At 38.5% G+C, this 19,426-nt stretch overlaps 1 protein-coding gene across 7 annotated transcripts in view; it reads right to left on the bottom strand.

Annotated features, from left to right (window-relative positions):
* CCNG2 (cyclin G2) overlaps positions 1–19,426 on the bottom strand; it is a 64,592-nt gene that overhangs the window by 8,160 nt on the left and 37,006 nt on the right. For 5 of the 7 annotated variants that reach the window (XM_081061008.1, XM_081061012.1, XM_081061010.1 and 2 more), the window contains exons 3-4: positions 4,028–4,164; positions 384–884 (exon numbers count right to left, since the gene is read on the bottom strand). The gene's annotated coding sequence lies outside the window, so the exon portion shown is untranslated. Of the gene's footprint in view, positions 1–383; positions 1,000–4,027; positions 4,165–19,426 lie in introns of those variants that run through there. The other 2 variants (XM_081061014.1, XM_081061013.1) reach the window with 2 other exon arrangements.

The following is a 19,426-nucleotide window of genomic DNA, read 5'->3' as shown; positions in this document are numbered from 1 at the left end:
ACAGACCCCGGGCCGGGAGAGCGGAGGGGTGGCGCGGCCCACCCAGTGAGGGGCAGAAGATCAGGGTCCAGACCACCCCCGTCCAACCCCTGATGCCGGTTCCGCAACTGTGCGGAGTCCCCGGGCTGTCAATTCAAGAAGCACCACCCCGGGAACCGTGGCAAAATGGGGGCGGGGGGCAAAGAATTGTCTTGAGCCTCGTCGGCGCTCCGTCCATCCCACCAGCATCTCCTCCAGTCCCGGCGCCCACCGCCCCGAAGCTGGGGCTGAGGGCAAGTCCGGAGTCGCTCCAGACGCCGAGGGGCGGCACTGGATCGCCATCCCCACCCCCAAGTCCTGACCGTGAACAAAGAAACCCCGCGATCCCGGGTGGGCCCACTCACCGTGCCGGAGACGCGCCTCCCCCGGCGCCCGCGCCGTCGCGGCCCGGAGGGGACTGGGCGCGGCGGGGGCGTCCGGACCTGTCTCCGAGGTCGAGGACCCGCCGCCTCAGCGGTCCCCCGGGACCAGCATCCGACGCCTCGCCCCCGCCCCCGCCTCACAGCCCGGGCTCCATCCCGCTCCCTGCGCGCCCCCCTCCGCTGGAGCGCGGCGCCGGCCCCTCCAGCCCAGCGCCTCCACCGGCACCGCCGCCCCGGCTACCACCGAGGCCCCACCAAACCCCTTGTTTTTGTTTTGAGTTTCGACACCCCCAAGGGGGCGGGACACGTGACTCCCCGCGGAGGGATCCTTCGCCGCCGCAACAGCCTTTGAAAAAGAGTTCCGTCTCTCGTCGCGGTCCCCAGCCGGTTTTGTAGCCTCCTCAGCTCGGTGTCACTTCATGGAGCCACTCCTCCTCGCTCTCGCTGGCAGGCAGAGGGTGGAATCTGGGCGTCGGCTTTGTTCTGCGATTGACCCCGAGGGGAAAGGACAGGGAATGATAGGGTTGAGGGGCGGAAGGAGATCGTTTCTGGTCGCTTTGCACCTTTTAAAGGTCCCTGATTTGTTTTGTTTTCTCTGTTTTGAAAAATCCGCCCAAAGTAGCCGGCTCTCCGATTGGATACTGATGGGGGCGAGCAGAATTCGGAGGACGGCTTTCACTCTCGGGTGTGGATTGGCTAACTGGTTAGTCTTTGAGCCCTCTGATTGGCTTCAGCCGTATCCTGTGCCTCTATCTTCCTTGGGGCCTTAGCAACGCTGGTGCCTGGATTGCGCATGCCTGGTGGGGGGGCGCTTTGAAGGAATTTACGGACCTGTCCCCGGGATGTAGTCCTACCCCCGGGCCCCCGGCCCCACCTCCACCCCCGCCACCTCCACCTCCACCGGTCCCGGAGGAGTGCCGTGCTTGGTTCTCATCAGAGCCAGAACAGCTACCATAGATAACCTTTGACAGTCCCTTCCACCACGGGAGAGTTTCCTGCGTTCCTTTTTTTATTTTGTCTTGAGGGTCCATTTTACGATAGTAAATCTAGTTGTTATAAAATGTTCAGGATGCTTGCTGAAATCTCTACGAGTAAAATGCTGTCATCTTTGCCATGTGCTTTCAAGTTTTCCCGACCAAGAGGGGGAAAACATGGAGAGGATAGTTGAAACAAGATTGCAAAAAGTTGAGATGTTGACGGTGGGGAATGGGTACAAGAGGGTTTTTCTACTGGTGTGTACTTGGACATTTTTCCGTAATAAAAAATAAATGTTCACTGAAGGGACTTAAAAAATATATATACTGATGCACATTGACGAGGGCACATAAACGTCTAATAATTATGATAGTGTACCCCAGAGGTTATAATTGTGCCGTTGTTTTAATGAAGACTCCGTCCAAGAGGCTTGATCCTTGGTCACCCATAAATTATCATTTGTCGTCCACTTTAATTAGTGTTATTATGAAAAGGTGACACCTCTCCTGGGGCGGGGCAGAAAGCAAAGCAAAGGAGTCCTTAGGCTGGAGAAATTTTCACACGGAATGTCTTTGCGGGATGTAGGAGACTCCCCTTCCACATTTATAGTTAACTTTCTTACTTTCTCCCTCCTCACTTCCCCACCGCCATCAGCCAGACACACAAATCAGTAAACAGAACATTCTCTGAGTTCTAATCTAAATCAGATAGCCCCTAGGAACAGATTTCTCTTTTCTGCTCTTCAGTATGTTTTTTGTGTGTGTGAATTGTTTTGTCACTTGTAAAATGCGAGAAGGCACATAACATAGCTTTAGCAGCAGCTTTCTCTTCTTTCCAGAGCAGCAAAGGAATTTTTGAAATAGATCCCTTTGCGTATTAGCTGAGACTAGACGCAGGCATCTGGAGCACAGAGCCATGGGGGAGGGGAGCTCAAAGAGCTAATCCTCCTATTTCAGAGAGGTGTGGCCTTGTTCAGGGTTTTGGAAAATAAAATTACATTAACAGACCACTTTTAAGTGATTTACAGGTTGTATCATTCTAGTCAATGCTTGTTTGATCTTTTAAACATTCTTAAAACTTATTTGACATAAATCTCTTGCTAGAAATGTATGCTGAAAAACATAAATGAGGCTGCAACTAACATGGAAAAATAGAGCTAAGATTAGAATTACATAGATGACAGTTCATTGTACATTGTACAAAGAGGCTCGGTGGACAGAGTCCAGAGAGGGACAGGAAGCAGCTAGATGAAAAACATACACCATGAGGGAAAGTTTGTGATGGAAACATGAAGAAGATTGGGGACCTTTTTTCAAGTAGGAAGGCAAAGGTAGAAAACGAACATAAGATATAAAATAGGTGATATGAAAGAGGAAATGTAAAATTATGTGGTAGAAGATTTTTTAAAAATAATAAAGAAGATACAAGACAAAAAGGAAGAGATGGAGAAATTGTCCTTTGCTTGGTTCACTAACTGTTATAAAGTTATAAAAAAAGTATAGTACATATTTCATAAGTAGTATTTTATGTATCTGTAAACAGCCTTTTGAATGGTGAGCAGTTCTCTCAAGAGTAAAGAAGAGAAGGCTTTGCGAATGGTGTTGAATTTCCTGATCCTGGCAGGCCCCGTTCAGTACAGAAGATAATCAAATTGTCCAATATGGAACCCTTTATCCATGTTTGTCCACTTATCTTTTTAAGATAAAAGAAAGCAATCATTAGAAAATATTGGTCCAGTAGTTACATCATCCTTTTTTTTTCCCCAAAAAAAAATTACCTCCTTTTAAAAATGGTGGTATTCTGGGGTAAAACATGATGCAAGTTTTCTCATTTTACCCTGCTGGTTGGTTGGTTTGTTAATACATCCTTTATTTTTAACATTTTTAATGACAGTCTTTCTCTAGGCTCTATTTGTCTGTCTTTATCACTTTGCTGCAGTTCTAGGTGTTATTTATTAAATAGACATTCTCCCCTAGGCTAATCAGCCTTTACCTATCAGCTACCTTTCAGCCTTTTCTAAGCTTTCTCCAGGGCAACTTTCATGCATCATGCACATATACAAAATAGGGAATCAGAAACTTGGCAGTCTCCAAAAAGGACTTTGAGGGGATTTGTTTCATTATAAGATACTTGGTCTTCTACAGTACTATGATAGGGGCCCAGTAGGATTGAGTGATACTCTGCCTCCAATGACTCCTGTAAGGCCTGACAGGGAACCTGTTGTCTTCAGTGACATCTGAGACTGTGAAACTAGAAGGTGGGCACAGAGCATGAAATAAGCAGCGGCACACCCACCGAGAAAACAATGCCTTCATTCAGCAAGGATTGGACTCTGAGGAGCGTGCTGCAAACCTACCACACTTGTGCTTCTACCTTGAAAAGAAAATAGGGCATTCCCCAAGCTGCTGCTACAGTGCTTCCCTAAATGCTTTAGACTCGGACTTCCCTGACCTTTGTAAGAAAGGCACCAAAATTCCCTCATAATTTTCCAGAGACCATCTTCCTCCTCGCAGATGATAGCTTTAGACGACAAATCCTAGCTTTCTATTCAACAGACATTTAATGAGTACGCACTAGATGCCAGGCATGGTAGTAGGCCTCGGGGGTACAAAAACAGGTAAAAAACACAGTCCCCAAATACCCCCTGGTACCTCTGAGATGTAACGGGCAAAAGCTGTAGCTCAGGGATCTGAATGCCTGACGCTGCGTTCCAGCTTTCATCTTTACTAGAGATAGTGCCTTGAATAGCTTGAATAATTTGAATTGCTTTGAGCCTCCGCTTTCTAATCTGAAAAAGCAAGCAAACAAACAAATGTGGGGGGGGCCTTAAGGGGTAGTTGTTTCTACTTCACATGTAAAGATTAAATACAAACATTTGTAAAAGCACTTTTACTTATACTGGGGGTGCCAAAAAAATGTATACACATGACTGGTATTCATCTTTTGTTATCGGTATATATTATTACAATTTGAATACTGCTTTTTCCTTTCTTAAAATGTGTATGCATTTTTTTGGCACCTTCTGTGTACACGTAGGCCATTAGGACTCTCACAGTGCTGTGACTTCAAGAAGAGAAAAGAAGGGATCATCCTGACCTCTCAAAGGAGTCTGGTGCATCAACCCAGAAAGGAAAGAACCTCTGGATCAAGATTGGTGAAGGTGACGTCATGTCCTACTCCCTCTTCCCCTCAATTTCTGGCTCCCTGCCTAGGCTGTTTTCTGTCAGTAAGGGTTCATCCTACTTAGATGAACCCTTGCTAGCAGAATCTGCACAGCAGACAGGAATGCTTGTCAGAGAGAGAGCAGCAGGGAAGGCATAACCTAACCCAGAGTGCCACCTTGAAGTGATGCAGATTTTTCAACTAAGAGCTCATTTTAAAAATTTGAACTTGAAAGAATGAGGCAATTTACATGCAAAATTAATCCCATTCTTCAAGTAATCAGTGACCATCTCATATAGTCTCCTTTCTGACCTTCTCCTGGACAAGACCTCAAATCTGAAATTAGCAAATCCAACATTTTACAATTTATTTACTATATAGATATTTTATTGCTGTTGTTGATAATGAAAAAATATGTCATTATTTTTCCCAGGGAGTGTTTGTTTATCTATGCAAGGGTTAGTGGTTATTCACAATACAGTTAATTCTCACATATTGATGTGTTCAGCTTTGGAATTGTGGGAATTATCCTCACTGTAGAGACCAAATGAATGACCAGAGCAGGCGTTTTTTCACTCAGCCAGGTTAGCTTCTCCAAGTTCTACTAGCCTGCAAGTACATTACCTTTGTGCAAACTATCTCTGAAACAGGAGAACTCAATGCTCATGTGGCCCAACTCATGACTTCAGTATCCAGAATTCTTTCTGTTACACTAAAAGTCAACGAAATAAATGTAGTATCTTTGATATGGTGTGAAAAGACTGGCTGAGGAAAGTGCAACTGAGATTATGGTGATTCCTGAAATATGATCTGATTATCTCAAAATGGTGGGTCTGTCCCAAAGCAAATATATTTTAAGTGGCCCAGACTACATTCTGGGATATTGTACACTATTATTTACATAACACATTCTTCTTTCATGATGTGTTCCAAGGACCATAACCTAAATCGCATATTTCCTGTCTTTTCTTGACATCACAGTGCTATGAGAAGTTGACACTGTGGACAAAGAATCATTTAGGAGACATCTGTTGAATATATCATCTTATTTCTGAAGAATTTTTTTTTTCTGGGAAAGTAATTATCTCTTATTTTGACGTCAAATGAAAAGGCAATTGACATTTGAAGTGATATGTATAAGTAACATAAGCTTAAATTTTGCTTTTGTTAACATTTTTAAGTGCGTCCAAATTGAAGTTTTTTTAACTTTTGAAAAGAAAAATTGCTTTATTTTACAGATCCTCAGGACTGTTTAATTATATATATTATTATGTTTTTCAACCACATTCTGAGCAAGAAATTGGTTAGATGCAGGAGCAGAACTAGATTTGGGGGCAGGGAAGGGGTTGAAGGTGATTGCAGCTTTAATATTGAAGCAATTCTCTCTAGAAAAAAAGAGTAGAATTTACAAACACAAAACTAGATATAAACGTGACTATTTAATTTTAAATGAGGCAAATCAAGAAAAATTGTAAATTTTTAAAAGTTGACGTATATTCACTGTTCCAATGATCTATTGTTGTGTAATGAATCACCTAAAACTTAGTGGCTTAAATGACAATAATTTTCTTATCGTCACTCACAGTTGAGTGGTTGGCTGAGCTCAGCTACGGTAAGCAGTCCTTGCTCAGGGTCTTTCATGAAGCTGCACTCAGATGGTGGCTGGGGCTAGAGTCATCTTGTGGCTCACTCACTCACATGTCTGGAGATGATGCTCTCCATGGGCTGGGACCTCAGCTGAGGCTGTTGGCCAGACCCTACGTATGTGGCCTCTCCACATGATCTTTCCACTTCTGCATGGCATGTTGACGAGGATCAAAGAAAACCAGTGACCACTGTATCTCCTTTTATGAACCACCTTTTTGCAGTCACATAGCTTCTATGCTAATTTCATATGACTATTATAACAAATGACTACAAATTTAGTGGCTTAAAATGACACAGATTTACTCTCTTTTACTTCTAGGGATCAGAAGCTTGAAACGGGTTTCACTGGGCTGAAAGTAAAGTGTCGGCAGGCCTGCATTCCATTTGGAAGTTCTATGGAAGGTACATTTCCTTACCTTTCCAGTTCTAGAGACCACCACATTCCTTCACTCATGCCTCCTTCCTTCAGCAGCAAACCCAGCATCATAACTCTTCAAACCTTTCTCAACTGTGACTCTTCTGCCTTCCTTTTTCCACTTGTAAAGATCCTTGTGATTACATTGGGCTCACCCAGCAAATCCAGGATAATTTCTCCATCTCAAGGTCATCTGATTAACAACCTTAATTGCATCTGCAATTTTAATTCCCCCTCACTGTGTAACATTACATATTCGTAGGTTCTGGAGATTAGGAGATGGACATTTGTGGGGAGCCATCATTCGCCTTATTCAGCATTACTTCTGCCAAAGTAGCATGTCTGCTCAGATTCAAGGCTCAGGATGGGAGATATGCAGGGATCATCTCTGGAAAATAAAATCTTACACTTCACAAACATTAAATATCTAGGAAATGCCATGATGTTTTTTACTGATAAACTGGCTGACACGTGCCTATACAACTTTATGCCAGTATTTTTGGTTGGAAACTCTCTGATCACCTCTTCATAAGATAGCAATATTGTAATATTTTTCTATAAAGAAGTCTTTTAATTTAATCATTCCTCTAGGATGGCTGATCAAATTTTTTAATTGTTAATATTTAAAAATATTTGTTTCAGTTTTACAACTTCTTAGTAATATATTATATTTTAGGGTTGATGTCTGATTTGAAAATATCTTTGCCAAGTTTTTTTTCATGTATGAGCTCTAAAAATTCAGGACATCAGTGAAAACTGGCCATATTCATTAGATAGCTAGTTGTCTGTTTCTTTATTGCAGAAGCATATTTCGAGTTTTATTTGTCTTTGTCAATGTCAGTATTTTGTATCAAATCAGCAAGAAATTTTGATTTTTTTCCAAATGATATTATGATTCCTTTCTCTCCACTAACGAGGGTATCAAAGAATCTAAGAATCTACCTATTAGTTCTACTAAAAATTTCTCCTCCTTTTAAGGAATCCCTGCTTTAGAATGATCTAGGACAAAAATCTGTTACAATTTATTTCTTGATGTCCAAACACATTCCATTGATTTCATCATGCATTTTTATCACTTTTATTTCATATCTCATTAATTTTTTATCAGAATTTTCTCTTCTCTAATAAAAGCACTTATAGATGACAAAGGAATGCACCTTCCTTTTACATCCAAATTAAGAGTCTATAATTCCTCAGTTGTTTTACTGAAACATCCCAAATTGTGTCTCCAAATTTCAGTTAAAATGGTATGTCCCCAAACTCAACTTCCCTTTAGCCAGATCCCAAAAATACAGATGGACATTCAAGCACCTCCAAACATAAGGGGAAATGGTATAATGCAATTTGACATGCAGAGAAATGGCAGCCACAACTGATTGCAGTTAAAATGTCTTACTTTTGCAAAATGCAAGAAAAAAACACTCTCCCAGGTCCCATCCTGAGACTTCAGAAGGAACATGTACAAGTGAGGTGCCCTGAAACTAAATTTTATTAGTTTCACAATAAATCCACACTTAGTAATCAGTAATTAACTGTCAAGCACTGTACTAAGTGATTTATATATATTGACATAATTTAATGCCCATAAAACACATAAGTGGTAAGTACTGTTGCACAGATGCAGAGTGTTTAAGTTGATCCCACAGACAAATAGTGGTGGAATCAGCATTTATTTAATAGCAGACAATCTGACTCTAGGACCCACATTCTTTTTTTAAATGAATGAATGCCTTTATTTATTTATTTTAACTTTTTTTATTAGTCTCAGGTGTACAAAACAATGTAATAGTTAGACATTTATCATTTATATCCCTCACACAGTAACCCCCTCCCCCCTCTACTACCCCTCTGACATTGCATGCAGCCATTACATTTCCACTGCCTCTGTTCCTAATGCTGTACTCCACTTCTTGTAACTCTCTATATAAAATTGTAGTTGACATTCATTATTGTTCAGCTTCAGGTGTACAGTGCAGTGATCAGGCATCTACAACATCCCTGAGGTGGTCTCCCTAATGGGACAAGTCTCCATCGGATACCCTACCAAGTCTTTACTACATTATTGATTACATTACCCAAATTGACTTTCTTATCCCCATGGCAATCTTGTGGTTACTAACTATGCTTTCTCCTCACCTTCCCCCTTGTGCCCACCCCCCCATCTAGCAACCCGCAGTTTTTCCTCTATGTCTCTGAGACTATTTCTGATTAGTTTATTCATTTATTCTTTTCTTTAGATTCCACATATAAGTAAGATCATACGGTATTTGTCTTTCTCTGTATGATTTATTTCACTTAGCATAATGTTCTCTAGGTCCATACATATTGTTGCAAATGGTAAGATTCCATTCTTCTTTATGGCTGTGTAATACTCCATTGTATAAATGTACCACAGTTTCTTAATCCAGTCATCTACCGATGGCCATTTCGTTTGTTTCCATGTCTTGGCTATTGTGTATAGTGCTGCAATAAACATAAGGGTGCATATATTTTCTCGAATTAGAGTTTTGGATTTCTCTGGATAAATACCTACGAGTGGAATTGCTGGGTTATAAGGTAGTTCCATTTTCAGTTTTTTGATATACCTCCATACTGATTTCCATAGTGGCTGCACCAACCAATCTGCAATCCCACCAACAGTGCACAAGGGTTCCTAGGACCCACACTCTTAACCTCTGTGATTCTGGTGTTCAGGAAGATGAAGGAAAACAAAACTCCAAACTGGACATAAGCTTGATCCATTCGGCTATTATTTCTATTAAATTCCCTCAAAATGGTTGCATCTGTACTTTAGCCTAAACCAAGGCAATTTGGACTTGGTTGTTTCATTAGGATATTTCATCAATAAGCTGCATACTTTTATGTGAATGTTTTTCTTTTTTTTTTCTTCTATAGAAAGTGAATATACTTTTTAAGAAATCTGATTTGTCTCTATCAAACTAATCTGAAAAGAAATTGTCCAGCTAGAGACCAGGCCTGCCAGGATTAACTGCCTTTGCCCTGAAGTTTGGGATTTACAGGTTTCTAACAAAGTAGGCCAATTGTTTCAGCCCAGGAAAGCAATAGGGGGAATAAGGAGGGGGGGGAGGGGGGCTCTTTCTTTTCTGCCTTTCTTTAGATAGCACAAAGAAATGTCTTAAAGACTTTTGAAACATCATGTGAGTGTCATACCAGTAGTTTGCAATTACTTAGGTGCCTGAGGGAAATTGGTGCTGTTTACTTATTGAACCTGATAAAGGCCATTTTGCAGATATTTGAGCTGTTTTCCATCTTATGACATAGAAGCATTTTTTATTTTTTTTTGTCTTTATAACAGAAGATTGTAATCAGGAAATACTCTGATTGCCCTACATGGCTGGGCCTGCTCTCCAATTGGACCAGCCAATTGACTTCCACTTAGCGTGCTAAGTGGAAGTCAAGGCCTAGTGATCTCTCACAGCCAAAAATAGCAAGTTAGAGCTCTACAGTCTGCAAGTGGACAGGAGGGTGGAGATGGGGAGGGTGGCACAAATACCATGTGTGGAAGATACTTCTCTTGGCAAGTACCCAAAAGTTACCAATTTATTGTGCTTATTGTGTTGTGCAACGTTTGTCAGCTTTTTATGATGGACATAATAATATCTCTAGAGCTTATACTTAAACATTATAGAAACGTATTGAGTCACTCTGCATGAAGATTAGCTTCCTAGAATATTCAGGTTTCTGTAGCCATGTATTTTATAAATGTAGCACACATTGCCTTTTGAAACCCTTGCTGCTTCTTTTGTTCAGTTTAATAAACATTGACTGGGCAGCTACTCTATTTGAGACACAGTGGTGAAAATAGGAGATACAAAGTGACTATAGTTAGACCCTGCCCACAGGAGTTCAGTGCCTAGTGGAGAAGAGCTGAGTCAACAAATAACAATATAACTATATCTGTGAAACCACAGGACTGTGTACAAAGTATAACAGTAAAATGGGGAGAGAAGAGTCATCTCAGGAGAGGGAGAGCGATTAGGGAAATCTGTACAGAGGAGGTGGTTCTTGGTTGCTTCTAAAAGAAAAAAGTTGCTTCTACTATGTGACTGTCTTTTCCCTTGAACCCAGATGTTATATTCATTTTTTAAAATTGAGCAGCTTCTGCCCTAAGAACACTCAAGAGTACATGTTGGTAGAACGTCCATCCTGAGGATGTCCTTTTAACACGTGTATCTCAGATATTTGTGAAATTCATTTCCTAACTAAAACTACTTCGTTGTATTTTGTCACTTATTTAGGTTAAGTCATTATATTGCCACTTCCCCCCATGGATTGTTTTAATTATGAAAATAATAAAAACACATACAGAAAATGTGGACAAAGGAATCACCTATAACCAAACTGTCTAACATAACTAATCTTGTTGGGGTGATGTGATATCTTCTGGTCTCTTTTCCGATATACTTTTTAGAAATTGTATTGTGAAATATACATACAAGTGAGTACATATATAGTACATGTACAATTTAAAGACTATTGATAAAACATGTGATTATATATCCACCACCTACTATATAGTTTATAGCATACACCTTTGAAACTTCCTCAGATCACATCCCCCAGTTTCTCTCCCTACAAGTAGCTCCAGTACCAAATTTTCAGTTAATCATTCCTTTTCTTTTAAAAATAGATTCCATGTATCCGTGAGTAATACACTGTGTAGTGTTTGGATTTTATGTAAGTGGAATCACATTGAATGTATTTTTCTGTGACTTCTCTTTTTCAACATTATGGTTTGTTTCCTTTTGGGGGAGAGGACCTGAATGGGAGCTGCCTGAGAATACTGGGTGCTCGCAGCGTTTACTGCCCTGCACCACTTAACATTACATTTTGGAACTTCTTCCATGTTTGCCGATAGCCAGAGACATTTTTATTGCTATGTAGTGTTCCAATGTATGAAAATATCACACTTCATATGTTCATCCTACTGTGGATGGACTTTGGGAGTCTTTCCAGTTTATCACTATTACAAAAAATGCTACAATTCGTGTTTCCCCCATCTTTTTTTGCACATATCCAAGAGTTTCTCTGTCGTAGATACCTCGAAATAGAACTTCTGGGTCTCAGAGCCTGAGCATCTTCAACCAGACTGAGAAATAATAACATTAATCAGTTTCCAGAGCACTTGAACCAATTTCCACTTTCATCAGCTCTCAGTGAGGGTTCTTGCTACATCTACAGCTTTGGTGTGATTAGCACCACGCTCTAACCAACTGAGCTAACCGGCCAACCCCTACCTGTTTTCATGATACTTCTAAACAAGGGCCAGAATGACATACTGCTGTATCTTCCTCTTTATGTAAAGCTAAATGCAGAGCAGATGCTCAGTAAAAATCCTTTGGTTGCTTGATTTTGAAGAATATATTCAATACAGTTAAAGACTATACTGTACTTAAACATATAATTATTATTTCCATATATAAGTAAAGGCTTTGCTTTTTAAAAAGAAATTAATACATACATACATAAACATATATTTAGACACATGCACACACAAAGAAACACGTAAATACATAATACTTGTTTATTAACACAGGAAGTGGGAGCAAGGAAATCACATTTTTTCAGTTACAATCAGACATTCTGAAAAAAGTTTTTCTTACACACACACATATGCAGGTAGTATGTGTGTGCATGTGTGTGCATGTGTGTATGAGTGTATGTACTTCCTTAGATATTTGCATCTGAGAATAAAATGGGTTTTAAAACAGTCATTTGAACATAATAATTAACTTCAGAAGCTCTTCATTTGGAAACACTGATTAAAATTCTCAATTGTCAATTTGTGTAGAAATCAAATTAAAAATACATAGTTTAAAGTGAGCTTAAATATGCATCTATCTAAGCAGAAATAGAGCTTCAGTAATTACTTGAAACCCTTAATTTTCCTTTTCTCTATCTGTAACAGATTTTCATCCTTCTACTTCACCCACCAATTTAAAACCACCTTTGTTTAAAAATATAAACCTTTTGTTCATCTGTCAAAGCAATGTCAAGACAAACTTTGAGACTTTTAAAGCTACAAATAGTGTATTTGTGCAATTTAAACATATTTTTAAACCAGCAAAATATAAAAATTTAAATTATAGTTCTAATAAGAGAATGAAGTAATTTCTTATGAGTCAAATACCTCATTTTCATCTAAAATTTAAGTAGTTACTAAATAATAATACATTAAAAAGAGTAGACAAATGTATTTGTTATCTAATAATTTTGAGAATTATTAGGAAAAAATTCTTTTCAGATACTTCAATTGCAGAGAAGTTGTGTTCCATCAGTTAGAAAACCTAATGAGATAAGTAGCAGAGAATATAAGCTTTTGAGATAAGTAGCAGAGAATATATTGTTATTATATTCTCTGCTACTTATCTCAAAAGCTTCTCTACTTATTCTCAAAATTTTTATATTTTGAGAATATATTGTTATTATATTCTCTGCTACTTATCTCAAAAGCTTCTCTACTTATTCTCAAAATTTTTATATTTTGAGAATATATTGTTATTATATTCTCTGCTACTTATCTCATTAGGTTTTCTAATGCGATAAGGTATTATATACCAATGAGAAAAGGTTTAATACCAATATAAGATATTATAATGGGTCTCATACTTAAAATATTATATATTTTTTATTGATGATATTTATTTAGGGGTTTAATTTTAATAGGCATAAATGGAGAGGTAGGGCCCTGAAGGGCCTAAAAAATCTGGATAATTATGAAATCTGCATTTCATTTTGTACAGTACAGACTTTAACTTCACAATAAATACACATGTACCTGACCTCAGCTGTCTAATAGTTGAAAGACCCTGAAATCTGGAACCAGCACACAGTTTTGAATACGATCCTTGATACCTGACAGCTAAATGACCTCTCAAAGCCTGCATTCCCACATCCTGACTATCTCACAAGACTGTTTGGGAAGATTAAGGGGAAAACTGTATATAAAGGCCATTAGTAAACTTAGTATAAAATACTGAACAGATGTTTACTATTATTATTACTATTGGTTCAAATTCCAGCTTTATTATTTAATATCTGTATGGCTTATACGGCAAGCTACTTACCTTTTTGAAGCCTATTTCCTTACCTGAAAATGGCACTTTATGAGAATTAAATGAGACAATACATATAGAAAGCTTAAGCACAGAGTAGACGCTAAGGGTTTGGTAAGGGTAACTATTATTTCTTATTGTTACTCATTACCCCTATCAGGAGAAATATTGCTTTAATTCATTCATCCAATAATAATAATAATAATAGATTTTACCAAACTTGGAAGAGACCTGAATTGAATAGCACATAGCTACGGCAAAGGAACAAATCTTTTCTCTATATAGAGCTGACTGACCAATGTGAAAACTGACCTTTGTCCTTATTAGGTAACTGGGTGAACCAACCTGGACACAAACTATATAAACAAATTTCACATGCGAAGAACATTATTGCAAAGCCCATGGATCAGCATCTACAGTCTGATGAGTATTGCACTCATACAATATTTGGATAAGAATTATCATTGCCTGTTTATTCCTTACAAGGACACTTAAATCATATGACCTATTTTTTTTCTCTTTGCTTTAGTTTTTGTATCACCCTGTCCTTGAAAATCTGTACTCTGTACTTCCTTATCACCCATTTCTGAAACCAAATGCCTTTGGCTGTCTCCACCCAGCTGTCTTTTTTCCATGTTTTTCACTTTGAAAAAGTGGGTCACCATGGAGAAAAGTCATGTGCTACCGCTCACAGGCTTAACTCACTTTCCCCTACAGCCCTTGAGGTCAGACGTCTCCAAAATGTTAATGACCTAAATTCAGATCAGCAACATGCCAGGGAAACCAGACAGCTGTATGGGACAATTCTGGCTCCAAATGATGCTAACTCTTTATGTGATTCCTGTTTTTTGTTTTGTTTTGTTTTTTAAGTGACAGACAGTTGAAAAGTATAAAATTTTTGGTGTATCGCCATGACACATAGAACAATAGTAATGTAAATCAAGTAGTATTGTTTTATTTCTCCATAAGTATTAATACATAGCACTGTGTGTTCCCAGGAGCCACTGAATCATGGTAACTTCTGATCTTATCCCAACCAGTTGCACAAGTACTGGAAATCAAACACCTGTTTATTTGTTAATGCAACTGAGGGAACTTGATCATTGGGTTTCAATGACTCTAAAATATACACTCGTATTATATTTCAGACCAAACAATGTATTTCCTTTCATATATAGGTTTGTTGTAATAATTTCTTTTTTAAAAAAATTAGTTTCAGGTGTATGAAACAATGTAATAGTTAAGACATTTACACCCCTCACAAAGTGGTAACCCCTCTCCCCCAATCTATTACCCCACTGAAATCGTATATAGCTGTTACAATTCCATTGACTCTATTCCCTGTGCTGTATTCCACATCCCATGACTATACTCACATGTGTATATATATTTGATTATAGTTGACCTTCAAAATTATTCAGCTTCAGCTTCAGGTGTGCAGCGCAGTGGTCAGGCATCTACACCCTCCATGAAGTGGTCTCCCTAGTAAAACAAATGCCCATCTGACACCCTACAAAATCTTTACAATATTATTGATTATATTCCCCAAACTGCCTGTCATATCCACATGGCAACATTGTGACTACTAAATTGTCCTTTCTAATCCCTTTAACTTGTCCCTCATTCCCCACCCCACCTCCCATCTAGCAACCATCAGTTTCTCTGTATCTGTGAGTCTGTTTCTGTTTAGTTTGCTCATTTATTCTGTTCTTTAGATTCCACATATAAGTGAGATTGTATGGTGTTTGTCTTTCTCCATCTGACTTATTTCACTTAGCATAATATTCTCTAGGTCAATCCATGTCATTGCAAATGGTAAGATTTCATTCTTCTTTATGGCCAAGTAATATTCCATTGTATAAATGTACCACAGTTTCTTTATCCAGTTGTCTATCGATGGGCATTTCAGTTGTTTCCATGTGTCTTGGCTATTGTGAATAGCATTGAAATAAACGTGGGGGTGCATATATTTTTTTCAAATTAGTGTTTTGGGTTTCTCTGGATAGATACCCAAAAGTGGAATTGCTGGGTCATAAGGTAGTTCCATTTCAATTTTTTGAGATACCTCCATACAGTTTTTCATAGTGGCTTCACCATCAATTTCCTATTTGATTGTTGATCAGGAACTGAACAGGAGATACTATTTTCTATGATTTCATAAGACATATGTGAACCAGAGAATAGGAGATAAACCCCATGAAAAGTCAGGGACTCATTGCCCATAGGAAGTTCCTGGGAATCACATGGTATGGAACATCTCAAGATATCTCCTCCAAAGTGAAAGATAAATTGCCGCACTTTTCACAGTCTTCCACTAAAAGGAGAGGCACTAGATGGACCTTTTAGATTTAAAGGTAATATATATCACATTTGAGTGTGCTCATCAACCTGATGTCATTGAACACAGAGCTGGAAAGAGATCCACACAATCGCTCTCATGAGCCAGTATCAGCCAGTTCCAACACACCATTGCCTTATTAATAAATATTGAAGACCTGAAAGAATTTTAGTTTATGTGGATTATATCTATAAATATTTCTAGTATTAGGAATGAGAACTGAGAAATTCTTAAAATTTGTTATTTATTTGTACTATTAAAAATAACAATAACCTCACTACGTAACATAAATATCATTTTTTTATAAAACCTAATTATATTTTCCAAAACAAAACAAAAAACAATTAGTGAGAAGAGAACCATTGTTTTATATTTTGGCAAACCTTTTAATGTCTGGGTTAGTAGAAGACAACTGGATTCTCCTATTTCCTTCTACATCATTCTGTTGTGATATGCTGTTTTAAGTACAGCATATGAAGAAAATCTGGTCCCACACAGATATGTTATTAGAAAAGAGAGGAGTGTATATTTTAGTAGCCATTTTAGACAATTGTGGATATTTTTCTTTAATATTACACTAAAACTCAAAAAGTGGCAGTTTCTTAAAGGTTAGTTATAATGTGGAATCTGAAACCATATACTGAACTTTTAAACTCTATTCCAATAAAGTCCATTGGCCTATCTTGCATTTTGAGTAGATCTTTTACCTACCATGATTCCATGACATAAAACATTGGTGATTTGGAAAGTATTGCTTCACTGAGTTACGCAAATCTTCCAAATGCTGACATACTTCATTATATAATGTTAAAAATTATATTCACTAATATCACCACCACTCTCACCAGTAAAGTCCTTAAAACTCTTGGGAAACTATCAAGCTCACAGTGGTGGATACAAGTTTCCCCAAATCCTAATTTTCACTCCAATTTTTCTCATTGACAATAAACACTGTCAGTTGTTTCCTTGAAGTAACAGTTTCCCTTCATGAATCTTTAAATAAAATGTTTGTCTTCTCCATGTTCAGATCTAAATAATCATCATTTTCTGTCAGCCATTTTTTCAAGTAAAAAATGATGTTCCATGAGAAAAGCAGCTAATTCAGCATGTATCTCAAACAATCACACAGGTGCTCCTTTGACTCAAGACAAATATTGTACTTCTCAGTGTGCAGCCAAAGTGTTTATACATATTTTTCATTTGCTTACATACAATACTTAAAAAATGCATAATCGAGTGTCAAGATTTAATTAAATTAGTAATTTTACTGCTCCATCCAGGACATTCTTTTTTTTTTTCTATTATTTTTTATTAATTTTTTTAAAGTTTATTGGGGTGACAATTGTTAGTAAAGTTACATAGATTTCAGGTGTACAATTCTGTATTACATCATCTATAAATCCCAGTGTGTGTTCACCACCCAGAGGCATTTCTCCTTCCATCATCATATATTTGATTCCCTTTACCATCATCTAACACCTCCCTCCCCTCTTACCCTCTGGTAACCACTAAACTATTGTCTGTGTCTATGAGTTTTTGTTTTCTATTTATGAGTTTTTGTGTTTTATTATCCACCAGCCTCTTCATATTCCTACTTTCTTCCCTATCCAGCTCAGAATCCTTCACACATTAATTTCATCACTTACTTGCCATATTGTGCTTCTACTATATCCACATGGAAAAATCACAGCCTCTGATTAATCAACTGTCTCCATTTGAGCACCTCATCCAGGACATTCTTAAGGCAAACTGGCTTTTGACCCTCTGTGGTTTGGTTTTGACTGCAAGTGCATGGTAGTAAGAAAACACAGTAACTCCTAAGAGTACAATTTGGTGCCACTGTATTGAGTCATACTGAGATTCCATTTTAACCACATGGCTTCACACCATTAGAGTAAATGTCAGCACACAGAAACAGTGTTATAAGATTGTACCATTTTAGTATTACAATAAAAAGAATTTCGGCCTCACAGACTCCAGAGAGGATCTCCCCAGGGGTCTATGGACCACATTTTGAGAAGTGCTGCACAAGACAACTGAAAAAATATCCAGCCACACATCCTCTTTTGGGAAATTTGCATACCTATAAGGACCATACAAATGTGAAAGATTGAACATTTCTGGAAAGATGTTTCGGCAAGTTACTAGGCTGTAAAGAAAGAAGGAAAGAGAGGAAGAAAAGGAAAAAAGAAAAGACTTATTGAGAGCTATATGAAACAAATGTATCATGTCCATAGTCCCTTTTGAGGAGGCAGCTCTAGACGGCCATGATTTACCATGAGACCATATGGCTCTTTCATAACACCTATCATCCCTGTTACCCTGCAGCTATAACATTGGACTGAAGACATCCAATATAGAGGCGCATAGAAACCGGGATATTATGAGGACATGAATGAAAGAGCTCTTCTGAAACAGAGATTAACTGAGAAATCAGACTCTTTGTCTCCAAAATTTAAAAGGGGAAATTTAAAAAGAAGGAATGAAAGGAGTGAGGGAGGGTTTGAAGGAGGGAGGGCAAGTGGGAGGAAAGGAAGAAGGGAGGGAGGAAGGGAAAAAGGGAGAAATAAAGGAAGAATCTGTTAAATGTAGGTGACATAGAAGCTAGGAGAGAAAATGACACACAGATAGGAAACCGGGTAGTCAGGGCTATAATAGCTCACAAGCATACAAAAGTTACAATAAGCTGACGTTACAAGAAATGAGACACAATGAGTTAGGAAAAACAATGAGGTAGAGAAAGGGGGCTGAAGAGAGTGTAAGCAAGTTGGTCAGTAGAGGCAGAAACAGTAAAAGCCGAGACAAAGAGGAACCAAGTCACCATGATGGTCAACAAACTCCTGCTACTGCAAGGCTAACTGTAACAGAAAATCCGTTTCTTAGAGTTGTCCTGCCTGTCAGACCTCATCTCTTAGCTGAGATTCCTTTGTCTATGGATAACCTTCCAAAAACCCACTGTTTGTTGTTGTTGTTGTTGTTGTTGTTGTTTTGAAGTAACTTGAGTGAGTCTTTGTTCCTGGTATCCAACAGAGCCTAATTAACTCCTAACTACTTGGGAAGGCATCATGCTAGGTGTTTTTGCATCATTATCTCAATTTTTTGTCATTTTATTTTATTTATATTTATATATTTTTTGTTATTAGTTTCAGTGTACAAAACAATGTAATAGTTAGACATTCATACCCCTCACAAAGTGATAATCCCCCACCCCCAATCTACTACCCCTCTGACATCGTATACAGCTGTTACAGTTCCACTGTCTCTATTCCTTATACTGTACTCTACATCCTGTGACTACATATATATATAAAATTATAGTTGACATTCATTATTGTTCAGCTTCAGCGTCAGGTGTACACTGCAGTGGTCAGGCATCTACACTGTCCATGAAGTGGTCTCCTTACTAAGACAA

The sequence above is a fragment of the Rhinolophus hipposideros genome (genome assembly GCF_964194185.1).
Source record: "Rhinolophus hipposideros genome assembly, chromosome: 1".
NCBI lineage: Eukaryota > Metazoa > Chordata > Mammalia > Chiroptera > Rhinolophidae > Rhinolophus > Rhinolophus hipposideros.
Note: the sequence above shows the minus strand (reverse complement) of the source record. Positions and strands in the feature narration are given on the sequence as shown.